Raw genomic sequence first — 14,894 nt, forward strand, 5'->3', positions numbered from 1 at the left:
CAGCAAATACATGAACACTTTACAGTATGGACACCCCATTAGCTTGCTCCATTCGTGTGGCCAACTGAGTGTTAGAGACCTTGATGGGATTTACAAATGTTCCCTAAGTGGCAGTTTTAGCATTGATAAAATTTCTCTGAGTCACTTTTTTTTAATGTAAGAGAATCTAGTATCTCCATGGAAGTCATTCATTTCTTGCTTTACAAAGAAGCCCCTTGCAGCATGTGTGTATCTGCTTTAGGGAACGGTCTTCACAGAGGATGCTGAGTCCTTAGCTGGTGGCCAAGGCCCAGGCCTCCTTCCCAAATGAGTCTTTTTGTGTGTGTGAAAGTTAATTTATTTATTGGGGGTGGGCAGCAGGGGTGGGGGGGCAGGAGAGAATACCCCAAGCAGGCTCTGCACCATCAGCACAGCCCCTAGTGCAGAGCTTGAACCCACAAATGGTGAGATCATGACCCAAGTGGAAACCAAAAGTTGGTTGCTCAAGCACCTGAGTCCCCCAGGTGCCCCCGAAATGAAACTTTTGCTCCTCAAACTTCTAGTGTCAAGCAGCCATGCGAACCCAATATTCCTAGAATATGCCGCGTACACAGTCATCTCCAGGTCTTTGCTCTTCCCCTTCCCCTTGCCTCTAGTATCTTTCTTCTTTCTGCTTCCCTCAGATTCTGTAGAATCTGTTTTGTCAATAAAGCTTTCTCTGAATACTCAGGAATTTTTTCCTGTCTCTGAACCCTTCCAGTTCTAATAATCAAGGCCACTCACTGCTTTATACTGCTGCATCACATGCAGGCATGCTCCATCTCCTAGATTTGAGGATCTCAAAGTCAGGAACTACATCCTATTTCCCCTCCTTGGCCTTCTTTCACACCTAACACTCTGCCAATGTGTGTTGATTATAATGACACTTGTCACATGTGATATAAACACTAGCATTTCTAGCTATAAGAAAAGAGTATGGACTCAGAAGTCAGACTGAGCCAGATTCGAATCCTAGTGAATCCACTGACAAGTGATATGACCTTGGAAAAATCCCCCAAAATTCTCTGAGGCTTAGTTTCCTCATCTGTAAAATGGGGGCAATAAAAGAGTTACTGGGAGAGTCTAATAAGGTAAGGCTTAATGTGACATAAAAAGTGCTTACTGCGTAATAAGAACTGAATACGTAGTTGATGCTATTATCTTTTTGTTATTACTAACAAGGAAAATTAACAGGAAATTCGAGTTTGCCATAGAGCATTAGTTTAATAAAGTCATAATCTACCAACATAATAAAATGACCCATGAAAGAATTTCACATTCAAAACTAGTGGCAATTGAGAGTTCTAGGGACTTTGCATTTGAGTGGAAGTCCATAGCTCTAGGATTTTATATCCAGGGTCCAATGTCTGTAACCCCTGCTCAGAGTTACCAAGGACATACTAATTTTTTTATTATGTTTGTTTATTTTTGAGAGAGAGAGAGAATGCCAGGGAGGGGGCAGACAGAGGGAGATACAAAATCAGAAGCAGACTCCAGGCTCAGAGCTGTCAGTACAGAGTCTGATACAGGGCTCAAGCCCACGAGCAGTGAGATCATGACCTGAGCTGAAGTCGAACACTTTACCGACTGAGCCACCCAGGCGCCCCAAGGATATACTCATTGGAACAGTCATTACATTGTTTCCAGATTTCTGAATAACCAGCAGAGCTAACTCAGTCTCCTAGAATGTTGGAAGTAGGAGCCGGTCCACTCACCCTCCTTCTATGCACAAGGAAGCAGTAGCCGTCAGAGAGTCACCGAGCAGGTGAGCCACAGAGCCACAATTCTGAATCCCAATATCCCAACCTCCAGATGAGAGTCCAGCATTCACCCCATCATGCTGATGCCTTGGAGAAAGAGCCCCTCTGGGATTCCAGGGGCTCGGGGATTTGATTTCAAAGTGTGTTTACTGCCATGAGCTCCCCTGAGTGGCTGTGACTATAGACTACAGGTAATAGTGTGACTTGTTCAGAAGCTTTTAAACGGAAAACAATTTTGCTGCTAAAAGCTTTGACCTCCTCCAGTGACTGCTACCAAAATTTCCCATTTTCTGATAGTGAGAATAATTAATGCACAAAGATGCTGAACACCAGTTGTAATGTACATCTTCCCAAGTGCTCATGCTGTTGGAATCTAGCCTCTGTGCTGTAAACCCACTGCCTTAAAAGGCAGCTCCGGGGAATATCAAAGAGCCCCCAAACTGCCCGGGGTTATATGTAGAGGCACTTCTGTGTGTGAAAGCAAACACGATGAGACAGCCTGCAGAGAAGAAGAACATGCTTCCGGAACACCGTGGGTCCAGATGTGTGATCTCTCACTACTGCAGATTCTCCTAGCAGGAAAGCAAAGAAGAAAAATAAATGTTTGTTGAGTGAATGACTGATTACCAAAGATGGAATTCAGTAATTACCCACAGCACCATCAGTCATTTCTGAGCAAGTAAAATTTCACACATGGAGTCCTCACCCACCTGGCCTCCAGGGCAGCCCGTGGCTCTCGTGTCAACATTCTGGGGCGTTCTCAGATGACAGATTGTCGGAGCTCCTGGCATATAGGAATTGTAATAAAATTTGCCCAGTGGTGCTTCTTGCCTGAATCAAATTTAACAGTCACGAAGACTCCATAAAGGCACTTGGCAGGGCGGCTCTAACCCTGCTGAGCAGAAACATGCCTTGATTGATGAAGAAACCCTGTCAAATTTGAGACCCAGACTAGACCCAGTTGAAGCTCCCTTCTGTCTCTCATGTTCTATGAAATCAGCCATCACTCATTCTGAGAATCAAGCAGATCTGCTTCTGGCCCGCTGTCGCATTACCACAAGCCCAGCCCTGACCTCATCCCCACATGTGACCTCAGAGCCTTTCTCTCCTGATTCATGGCCCCCATATGCAACTGAATAATCCTGAGTGCTATCTCCAGCTGATACAGTGGGGTTTAGAATCCACAATGCCTCCTCCTTTAGAAATAGTGATCTGTGCTGTTCCTCCCAAGCCATCTCTCTGGGTCTTTTGCTTTACATCTATAGATGCATAGAATTCCAGATGGTCCCATTTGTTCAACACTTACTATGTGCCAAGGGCTTAACTACACATTTTGTAGGCATTCTCTTCTTTTCCTGATAGCCAAATGGGGGAGATTTTATTCTATCCATTTTATATGTGTGGAAATGGAAGCTCCAAGATCACGTAACTGGTCTGAGGTCATGCAACAAACAGGTGGCAGACCTAAGATTGGTGCCCTGATGTTTCTGGCTCCAAATCCCAAGCTTGTACCCTCTGTGCGCTACAGTGGCCTCTGTCACGTCGTCTTTCATTGCTCAAGTACAGCATTGTGCATCCATGCATGAAGACTAGGCAGGCAGGACTGGAGGCACCTGGAACTGGTCCTAGCCTAGTCTCACCCATCCATCTGTTCATCTGTCTGGCAGATGTTGGTAACTACTGTGGCGGGGGGGAGGGGAGGTGCTGCAGCAAAAATAAACAGCACAGAGGTCTTGCCCTTAGGCAGAGGAGGACTTCAAAGGCAAACGAGGACTTCTTTTGGAAGTTACTCAGCCTGTGACCCATGTGTGTTCACTTTTACCTCCAGGGATCATCTTTACCAGGAGCTGTAGGGTTGGGTCAAGTTGGTGCTGAGATCCGGATCATGTGAAGAACAAAGCACAGGGCCAAGTGTCACTGCCGCTGATGCCATGCCAGATCTTTATCCCAGGGGAACTCAAATAGTGGAGTCATCCAAAACATCTCCTTTCCACCTGTCTGGAATTGCTTTTTGGCCACACCCTAGAATGACTCACTAGTAGCAATATTTCTGGAGCCCTTACAATTCAAGTGAAAGCATTTTATGTTTCTTCAGTTACTGGCTTCGCCTGACACAGAAGGGCTGGAAAGGGCCCTAACACCCTAATACTCACATATTGGGATTTTTTTTCAAGTTTATTTGTTTTGAGAGGGGGTAGAAGCAGAGAGAGAGAATCCCAAGCAGGCTCTATGCCGTCAGCAGAGCCCGATGCAGGTTCAGTCTCATAAACCACGAGATCATGACCTGAGCTAAGATCAAGAGTTGGTTAACCTACTTAGCCACCCAAGCGCCCCAACACTCCCGTTCTGTTGATATTTCCTTCCTTCTCATGGGAAACCAAAAGGATTAAACAATTGTGACTCATTCTTATGCTTAAGTCACACCAAGTCTGTGTGCACCCTTCCATAATACTGTACTTCTTACAAGAAATGGAACATGAAATGGGTTTAAGATTTCTGTAATAATTTCTCTGTGTCCAGAAATTATATTCACTCGTACTTTAGTTACCCTTATAAAAGAGAGAGAAAGCTTGCACATTGGGACTCCCTTCCTCAAACACAGGAACATTCCAGTTTCTTCCCCAAGGGAGGTAACCCAAAGAGCTTGACAGAACTCGCAGGATTAAGCCAAGAGCTGCAGGCAAATGACTTCTGTCTTCACCCACTCAGATCAAGTGGGCCGTTCCAGCTACGGGGTACAAAACCATTGGGTTCTCATGAAAAGTAGCAATATACTACTGATACTTCTTTCACTTATCTAGTATCTATGAAAAGAAGATTGCATATTGTGATACTGCCTTTTTGGGTAACAAATCCACTTCTAAAAGTTATCCTAAGGGATTAACTGAAGCTATATACAGAGATGTCCATCACTATATTTATATAACAGGGGAAAAAATGTAGGGAATGTGTGTAAGCAAATCACGGCACAGCCATTGGAGAAATACCAAGAAGTCATTAAAACCCATGTAAAATGATATCTAGAGGTGCCTGGCTGGCTCAGTTAAAAGAGCATGAGACTCTTGATCTCAGGATTGTGAGTTCAAGCCCCATGTTGGATGTAGAGATTACTTAAACAAATAAATTAAAACTTTAAAAAGTGCATAATATCTAAAAATATGGCAAAATATTTATTATATATTATTAAATGTAAAAGGTTTCAGAGTATGCATGGCATTATCCCAATTTTGCATAGGAGGGAGGTTTATGGCAGATATACAAGGGAAAAAAGACAAAATTATTTCTAGGTTTTTCTTTATTCTCTAATTTTTCTGCCAGAATATGTACTTTATTTCTTGTCATTTTAAGTAAAAAAAAAAAAAAAAAAAAAGTTCCTATTTTAAAAAAAGAGAAATAACTAGTAAGAACTTGGGAAGAGAGAGCCTTTTTTTTAATTTTTTAAATGTTTGTTTATTTTTGAGAGACAGAGAGACAGAGCACGAGCAGGAGAAGGGCAGAGAGAGGGAGACACAGAGTCTGAAGCAGGCTCCGGGCTCTGAGCTGGCAGCACAGCACAGCAAGGCTCGAACTCAACAAACCTCGAGATCATGACCTGAGCCAAGTCGGCAGCTTAACTGACTGAGCCACCCAGGCGCCCCATGGGATACTAATAGAGCTTTAGCTAACTAACAGCTAAGAAATGAAAAGTTTTCATGTTTCATAGTAATTATTAGATAAATGTTTATCTTCTAAAAACACTTTTCTTTATTCTTGCAGTGAACTTGTTAGTTAAGCTTCTATAACACAAAGAAAACATTTTTATACTATAAACCATTCTAAGGGGCAGAAGCGGGAGGATGATTTGAAAGTACTATTTGTACTACATTCCAGTTGTTTTCACTACACAGTGTACATTTAACTTCTGGCAACTAGCCCCTGATTTTCTTCTCTGGAACCACCCCCACCCTCACTCTCATGGGGTCCATGTACAAAGGGTGTGGTGACCTATCCCTAATTCCAGAGATGGGCATTAACTCAGGCTCCATCAGGTACAGCATCACAGTCCCCAGCCCATAGTGATTGCCAAGGGACAGACTTTAAACTAATCACGCCCTATGAAATGCAATTTGATTTTTGAGGGGTTGCTAAGAGATAAAAAGCACATGATCTTTTCTACTGTATTTAAATCTGGGAGGGCAAGAGGCTGACACTGCCTTCTTTTTAGCACTTAGAGTCTGAAAATGAAGCCAATATAAGAAGAATGACTACCAAGAAATTGAGTAAAATTTAGATCTGACATTGAGCCCCTGGATCAAACTATACCTGAAGCTCTCTCTCTCCTTGTACTTCTTAGTTGTGTAAATCAGTAATTCCTCCTCCCCTTTTGTTTTGCTTAAGCCAGGTTGGGTTTAGTTTTCTGTGACTTGCATCCAAAAGAGTCCTAAATGATATGCCCTCAAGTTCCAAATCTCACAGGGATGCAGAGATGGTCCAACACACCTTGGAGAAATTATAAATCTCCTGTAGAGGCTGAAAAACACCCCCTGAGAGTAATTAAAGGAAGTCATGATAAAGAAAGTCTCATTACCCCTATACATAAATCTCAGACCAGAAATCTTCTCTCTCTCTCTTTTATTTTTTTACTTTAATAATCCTCTTTGACTGGATAATTGTACTCCCAAATAATAACTTCTCCCTCAGAGTGTCGTTATGAAAAATAAATGAGGATAAAAATATATTAAAATGCTTGGAACCAGGTCTAGCAGACAGAGGGGTCCCAACAAATTTTAGTTTCCTTCCAATATTATTGTCAAGAAACAAAATGCACACGGACAAGTTGCCTGTAAGTTATCAAGACCTCCGCAGTTGTCCAAAATAATGTTCTTTGGTTCTTCTTTGAACTGAAACACAATCATAGCATAGGAATTTGCAAGAAAAGCTCCCCAAGCAGTGACACTGCTGTATTTACAAATAATGGACCAAGTGCACGCCTTATGAGAAGGACCTCATGGTGGGTACAACAGCGGTTATGGCAACAGGAGAACTGACTCTGGACAGTGTGTCATGTGGGAAGCAGGAAGGGCCTGCTAAGGACTACGCACAGTGATGTGTTTGATGTGCTGACCGAGAACACAAGGAGCATGAAAATAGGAGCTCTTTTCCTCCAAGTGTGCCAGTCATCAGGGAAGCTCACAGATAGTCCTGTTCTCGTGCCAGGTTTATGGTAAGGCTGCCCTTCCTTATCCCCTTGAAAGCTGGGTGTGTTCTTGTGGTTTGCTTTGGAAAATGAAATAAGAGCAGAAGTGGCTTGTATCTGTTGAGATGGAAGCTTAAGAACCATGGTTTGCTAGGTCCCCTTCCACCTAATGAGATCGATTCTAGAAGCAAGTTTTGAGATTGGACCTCTGTCGGCCTGAGTCAACCGGTGTCTATAATGAACAAAATTCCCCTGCTGAACTGCACTGGATGTGGATCCTGAGTTAGAAATGGATTTTTAGGGGACACCTGGGTGGTTCAGTTGGTTAAGTGGCCATGATCCTGCAGTTTGTGGGTTCAAGCCTCGTATCGGGCTCTGTACTTACAGCTCAGAGCCTAGAGCCTGCTTCAGATTGTGTGTCTCCCCCTCTCTCTGCCCATCCCCTACTCCTGCTCTGTCTCTCTGTGTCTCTCTCAAAATTAGATAAACATTAAAAAATTTTTAATAGATTTTAAGTTCCTTACTTCAGGGTAACCAAGCCACCCTGCTTAATACACCAGGATAGACCCTTTCACATACGTGAAGTCATTTAGAGGCATACAGTATATAATTTAATTCATTCAAAAATTTGAACCTCTCTATATATTACAATCAATGTTAAGGAACTTCTAGAACTTTAAAAGCAAAGTTAGGAAGGTTTGAAATAAAAATCGACATGATTAGAAAGCATTGATAACACCCAGTGGCAGTGAAAATATAGGATGAGAAACATTTTCCTACCTGGGTATACATAATATAAATTGCATAAGCTTACAGAAGGACAATCTAGCTCTATCAAAATTTGACCCATTTTAGAAACTACTTCTTAGAGAAGTATGAGATACTTATGCAAAGAAGTAAGTATAAGGATATTCATTGGGATGCCTGGGTGGCTCAGTTGGTTAAGCATCTGACCTTGGCTCAGGTCATGATCTTGCAGTTTGTGGCTTTGAGCCCTGTGTCAGGCTCTCTGCTGTCCATGCAGAGCCTGCTTCAGATACTCTACCTCCCTCTCTCTCTACCCCTCCCCTGCTCGCATGCACTTTCTCTCTCTAAAAAAATAAATGAACATGTTTTTTAAAAGGATGTTAAGGGGTGCCTGGGTGCTCAGTTGGTTAAGCATCCAACTTCGGCTCAGGTCATGATCTCAGAATTCATGAGTTCAAGCCCCACATCAGGCTCTGTGCTGACAGCTCAGAGACTGGATTCTGCTTCAAATTCTATATCTCCCTTTCTCTCTCTGCCCCTTCTCCACTTGTGCTCTGTCTCTTTCTCTCAAAAATAAATAAACATTAAAAGAAAGTTTTTAAACTTTAAAAAGGGATGTTCATTGATGTACTAGTTATAAGGGTAAAAACCTGGAAATGACCTAAATGTCCTACAATGGGAAGCTAGTTATACAAAACATGGTAAATACATATATATACCGCAGGGCAGTCATGAAGAACAATGAAGTCAATCCACATTTTTTAATACAAATATATCCATGATGTATTACTTGTAAAAGGCAGAGTAAAATAGCATATAATGTATTTCTGTTTTCATAAATATACATATATGTTTGCACTACTGAACAAGCTACTTAAATGTGACTAATGACTATCATTCTATAATAGGCTACAGTTGAATTTTTCACTTTCTTTTTTTCCCTCTGAGTGTCTGATTCTTTTCTTTTTTGTCACAATAAACATACCATTACTTCTGTAATCAGAAAAAGTAATGAAGCTGTTTATTCTAAAACTGGAGGGAGATAAGTGAGAAGTAAGAGATAGGGGCAGAAAGAATCAGAGAGACAGAGGGACCAAGAGACGCATCAACCATCCATAGCAGAGGTTGTCTGTAAGTCATGGCCGAGGAGACGGGGAAACACCCCCAGTTCTGCGGAGAAGAGTTATATTTAAACTGATTGTAACCAAGCAATGCCAAAAGCTGATCAACTATATTAGGCCCTGAGAAGAGACATTTTGTAAAGATTGTTCTTTGTTTGTTTTGTTTTGTTTTTCTTTCATAGTTTATTGTCAAGTTGGTTTCCATATAACACCTGGTGCTCCTCCCAACAAGTGCCCTCCTCCAAGCCCGTCACCCCTTTGTAAAGGTTGTTCAACATGGAGTGTAGGGATAAAAAGGTCACGCAGCCAAAATGTGTCCCTGTGTCTAGAGCTGCTGCTCTATCCAATAGGACAGGCTATCCAATAGCCACATGTAGCTATTTAGTATCTGGAGTGAGGTCAATCCAAACTAAGATGCACTTGTTGGTATAATATAAACACTGGACTTCACAGACTCAATATGAAAAAATAATATAAACTCTCTCAATAATTTTAACATAGCTTTTGTGCTGAAATAATATTTCAGATATATTGAGTTAAACAAAATAGATTATTGGATTAATTTCACCTCTTGCTTTTTATTTTTTTTAAGGTGGCTACTAGAAAACATAAAAGTCTGTATGTGGCTCACATTCTATTTTCATCGGACTGTGCTAGGCTAACTTATTGTCCAGAGGAAATATTTTCAGCTCTTGTTTATCTCACCCAGACCAATTCATCTACAATCACATTTATCAAATGTACATTATTGGACATCTGATAAAGCGGTCTTCAAAACTGTCTTTTAAAAGCTGGGCTTTTTTTCCTATTTGCCCAATTTTGAGCACCTTCAGTGTATTTACGCAAATTTATGTAAGGTTACTTCTGTCTCAATTTTAAGCCAAAATACTAATCAGAAGGTGAGATTATTTAGAGAAAGTTAGCTATATTCAGAAAAAGGGAAACTTACTCCCTGTGATTAGGGAAACAACATAGCATTTCATGCTTTTCCGTCACCTCTTTTATTTCTTTTCAGAGAAGAGAAAAGGCAGGTGGTTCAGTGCAGAGAGTTCAGAAGTACAAATCAGGCTCTTCCTGTGGGTAGAATTTAAACAGTAGTCAGAGCCTATCCATAAATTTCATACCAACATAAATTCCAGATGGATTAAAGAGATACTCTTTAAACTGTAAGAAAAACTAGGAGAATATTAAATATACTATGTAGTGAGCCATTGAGACAAGAGAATTTTTAAAAAGGAAAGAAAGAAAAAATATATATATTAAACCATGTACAAATTTAAAATCTCTAGACATAAAGTATAGAAATAAGAGAAAATACTTAGAACAAATACCACAAACACTAAATAAACATTTTAAATGTATAGATCTTAAGCAAATTGGCTTAAAACATACTTTGAACCCCAAAAGTAAAAGGTCTTAATCAGTAATTCATCAATGAAAAATTATAACTAGTAACTAAGCCCATGAAAAAAATATTCACTGTCCCTTGTAAACAAATGAGTGGAAATAAAAACAAAAGTAAGTTATCTATTTCACCTATCTAATTGGCAAAGATATTATTGTGATCGTTGTTTTGTTTGGTGCTGGTGAGAATGTGGTGAAATGGCTACTCACATAGATCCAGTGGTTCTGAAAATTTGTGTTGGGGTGCCTGAATGGCTCAGTTGGCCAAGCGTACAACTTCAGCTTAGGTTGTAATCTCCTGGTTCACGAGTTTGAGCCTTACATCAGGCTCTGTGCTAACAGCTCAGAGCTAGAGCCTTCTGCAGACTCTGTGTCTCCCCCTCTATGTACTGTTCTCTCTCTATCTCTCTCTAAAAAGAAAATGAAAAAAGAAAATTTGTGTAAACCCTTTGAAAAAAATGCTCTGTAAGAAGACCAAAAGAGTAATTCCACATACAGGAATCTATTACAAGGAAGAGCAAAAACACTTGTCATAGAGTTGCTTATAATATTAAAAAAAAAAAAGCTTAGTTTCCAAAAAACAAGGAAAGGCTTAAGTAAAATGAGATATTTGCTCAATAAAATATTATACAGTCAATAAAAACGTTTGCTCAGACCATGTACTAACATGGAAAATAGGCTATGATACAATGTTTAGTGAAAAAATTTCAAATTGTATACACAATATGGCTAGAACTATAAAAACTGTTCATTTTTAAAAAGATAGAAGGAAATGTTCATTGTGTTTACCTTTCAGTAGGCAAACCATGAGGTGTATATTTCTCCTTTCTGTTTTCCTAAACTGTATTTTATTAATGCCTTATGAATGGGTATTATTAGGCTGAATAGTATATGTGAGTATTGTAGACTCCCTAAAGATGTCCATGTACTAATCCCCAGAACCTGGGAATATGTATCTTGCATGATAAAAAAAACTTTGCAGATGTGATTAAATATCTCAAGACACAGGGATTATACTGGATGATCTGGCCCAATGTAACCACATGGGTCCCTCTAAGAGGAAGCAGGAGGGTCAGAGGAAGAAAGCAATGTGATGATAGAAGCAGTATGGGCAGAGAGAGAGATGTGAAGAGTCTGCAAAGATGGAGCAAGCAGCCATGAGTCAGAGAAAGCAGGCAGCCGCTAGATGCTGGGAAAGGCAAGGAAACGGAGTTTCCCCTAGGGTCTCCAGAAGAAACACAGAGCTGCTAACACCTTAATTTCAGAACTTCTGATGTCTAGAACTGTAAGATAGTAAATCTGTGTTGTCTTAAGTTGTGGTAGTTAGTTACAGCAGCAATGGGAAATGAATACAAATATATACCTTTTTAATGTTTGTTTATTTTTGAGAGAGTGTGAGAGAAAGAGGGAGAGAGAGGTGGGGGAGGAGGCAGAGAGAGAGGGAAACACAGAATCCAAAGCAGAATCCAGGCTCTGAGCTGTCAGCACAGAGCCAGATGCAGGACTCAAACCCAGGGACTATGAGATCATCACCTGGGCTGAAGTTGGACACTTAACCGACTGAGCCACCCAGGTGCCCCACACTATTTTTATAGTGGCAACAAACTTCATTTACTTACAAGAAGCTTTAAAAATAATGTGTGGGTTATATTTGTAGTGCCGTGTGAGTTCATCATTTAGATGACACAAAATCTAAAAGCAATCAAGCTTAATATGTTTCTGATGAATGTCTCATCTCTTCATTCTCCCTGTCAACACAGAAATGCCTCACTACAGAGCAATAAACAGGGGATTTGAGGTAATTTGCTCAATAATGAAATCTAGTACACAAATGTCTGAGATGCAGACAACAAGCAGTAGGAAAGAGAAGCTTTAAAAAAAAAAAAAACAGGATAAAGCTGATGAATCATAAAGAAAACACCCCCTGAGTTGAGCAACTCCAGATATATGCAAATTCAACATTGCACAAAATTTTCCAAAAGGCACGTACTAGTTTTGTTTTGGTTTTTTGGGTTTTTTTGTTTTTGTTTTTGTTTTGAGAGACAGAGAGAGACAGCATGAGCAGGGGAAGGGGCAGAGAGAGAGGGAGACACAGAATCCAAAGCAGGCTCCAGGCTCTGAGCTAGCCGTCAGCACAGACCCCGACGTAGGGGTGGAACCCACAAACCACGAGATCATGACCTGAGCCGAAGCCAGACGCTTAACCGACTGAGCCACCCAGGCGCCCCTATAGTTTAAAAGAAATAGAAAAGTATAAGATAGCCAAGGGGCAATGGAACTATAGTGTAACTATTACTATCTCATCGCTTGCTTTCAGCCCATTTTCAGTCTGGTCTCTCGTCCCATTCTGGACTCTTATTCTGATCTCAAGTTAACAGCCCTCCTCCTGCTGTTTTGGTCTTAGTGTTTTAATCACCCGGACCCATCTGACTCCTGACTGTCAGCTCTCCCTCCAACATCCCTTCTCTCTGACACTCTAGATTTGCTCTACCCGTTTTCTCCATTGGACACTATTTCTGGTCTTAACTAGTTCATCTCTGAAGACCCAGCCTCCAGTCTTGGGCTCTAGGAGATGAAGATGTGAGGAGATAGACAACCTTAGACCAGTGCGCAAAATATCTTTGAAATGAAGGTTAAAGAGAAGGAAGGAAGGAGAGGAGGAGGGAGAGTGGGGAAAGTGGGAAGAAGAGAGGACAGAGGGAGAGAGATGAAAGAAAAAAGGAAAGAGAGGGGACAGAACTGTACAACATAAAACAGTCACTAGTCACCTTAGGGGGGAAATATTCAGAAAACTATGGAAACTATTCCATCATACATGAAATGCTTTGACAAATATTAATTTTACGTAAATGGCTCCTTAGCTGACTTGGCTTAGGGGTGAACTGGCTGTAGTGAGTTGGCCTATTTTCCAAGCATGCCCTGGCCCACGCACATATGTGCACCACATGGAAGGTTCAGCATATCCTGAAAGTGGAGAAAAGTGCCTCTGGCCATCATAGTGTGGAGACAGTCTGCTCAGATCCCCTAATTATCTGGTTCTGTTTGCACTCATCAGGCAGCCTTCTCCTAATTTGGCTTCCCATGTAGATTCTCCTACTGGGAGAGAACAGGCTGACCTGTAAGCAGGAGTATTCTGGTCCCACAGGCAGTTACTCTGCATGGAAATTTAATAAATCAGCATTATCTTGGGACTTTGATTTGCATGTCCATTCTCCAGAGTCTAAAGAATTCTACTGCACTTAACGTTATTTTAGTGTCTTAGTTAAGGCCTTTTGGGTTGTAGTTCAGTGAAACCCACTTTACCTAACATTCACACAATGTGGAGACTTATCTTAAAAGCTGGTAGTGGTGTGTCCCAGAACTCAAGGACAGAAAGGGTAGTTAAGACTAAGACCAGAAGGCAATGAGGACTGAGGCTTCTGGCCTCGCCCTGGGTCTATATCTCACACTCCCATGATTGCTCCCCTTTTTTCTCACACCCTGAGACTGCATGGACACTCATTTCTATTTCTCTCTTCACACCTGCCTCATTTTCCTCTCTCTGCATACAAATCAGCTCTCTCTGCTTCTCAGCCATGCAGCTGAAGAAGGCTACTTCTCACCTGTCTCAGTGCCAACAGGCAAGAGAGACAAACATCTGTGAACCCCAATTCTAAATTCCCACAAGGAGAATATGGTTTGCCGGTTTGGGTCAGGTATCCACCCAGAGCAAATTCACTCTGGTTGGGGGTTAGGAGGCCCTGGGAGCAGGAAGCCAGGATCATGCCCAGCTCTGTGAAATTGAGAACCATTTGCAGAAGGAGAAGGAAGATTATGGAGGGGGCAAGCATCTCCCAAATTGCCACAGGTCTGCATGCCCTGTGAGAGTCAGAAGTGTTTCAGAACTCAGTTTTTTATATCCTAGAATATGGTTGTATACCTCACATACCACACCCCCTGCAGAGACAAAAGCAGCTTCTATGACCAAGTCCATCTATTTTTTTTTTACAATGAAAACTGGAATATTCATACAAAATAAGGAATAAGGATTGAGGTGTCTGGGTAGCTCAGCCGATCAAGTGTCTGACTCTTGATTTCAGTTGAAGTTGTGATCTCATGGCTCAAAGGATCGAGGCCTGAGTCAGGACCTGTGCTGGCAGCAAGGAGCCTGCTAGGAATTCTCTCTCACCCAGCCTCTATTCCTCCTGTGCCCCCACATGCACTCTCTCTCTCTCTCTCTCTCTCAGTAAATAAAAATATATTTCCTCTAAAAAAAAGAAAAAAGAAATAAGGATTATAAATAACTTCACATGAGTTCAAACCAGGCTTTGCCTCAAAAGGAACTATAAAGATGCTTTTGGTTTCCAGAGTTTCTGGATTTCAAAATTGCAGATGATAGATTTAGACTCACTACTTTGGGCTTAAAAGGCCAAGAAGCAGACTGTGAGGTATCAAGACACTTCCTCCAAGAGGTTCCCTAAGTCACTGCTCCCCCAACCTGGGAGCTTGTGGGAGATGCTCTTCTTACACCCCATCCCAGATACACGAAATCAGAATTTGCATTTTAAAGAGATGTGCAGTGTCTTAATCTGTTCAGGCTGCTATCACAAAATACCACAGATTAGGCAGCTTATAAACAACAGAAATTTATTTCTCACTGTTCTGGAGGCTTGGGGATCCAGGACGAAG

The sequence above is a fragment of the Suricata suricatta genome, chromosome 11, assembly GCF_006229205.1.
Source record: "Suricata suricatta isolate VVHF042 chromosome 11, meerkat_22Aug2017_6uvM2_HiC, whole genome shotgun sequence".
NCBI classification, from domain to species: Eukaryota; Metazoa; Chordata; class Mammalia; order Carnivora; family Herpestidae; genus Suricata; species Suricata suricatta.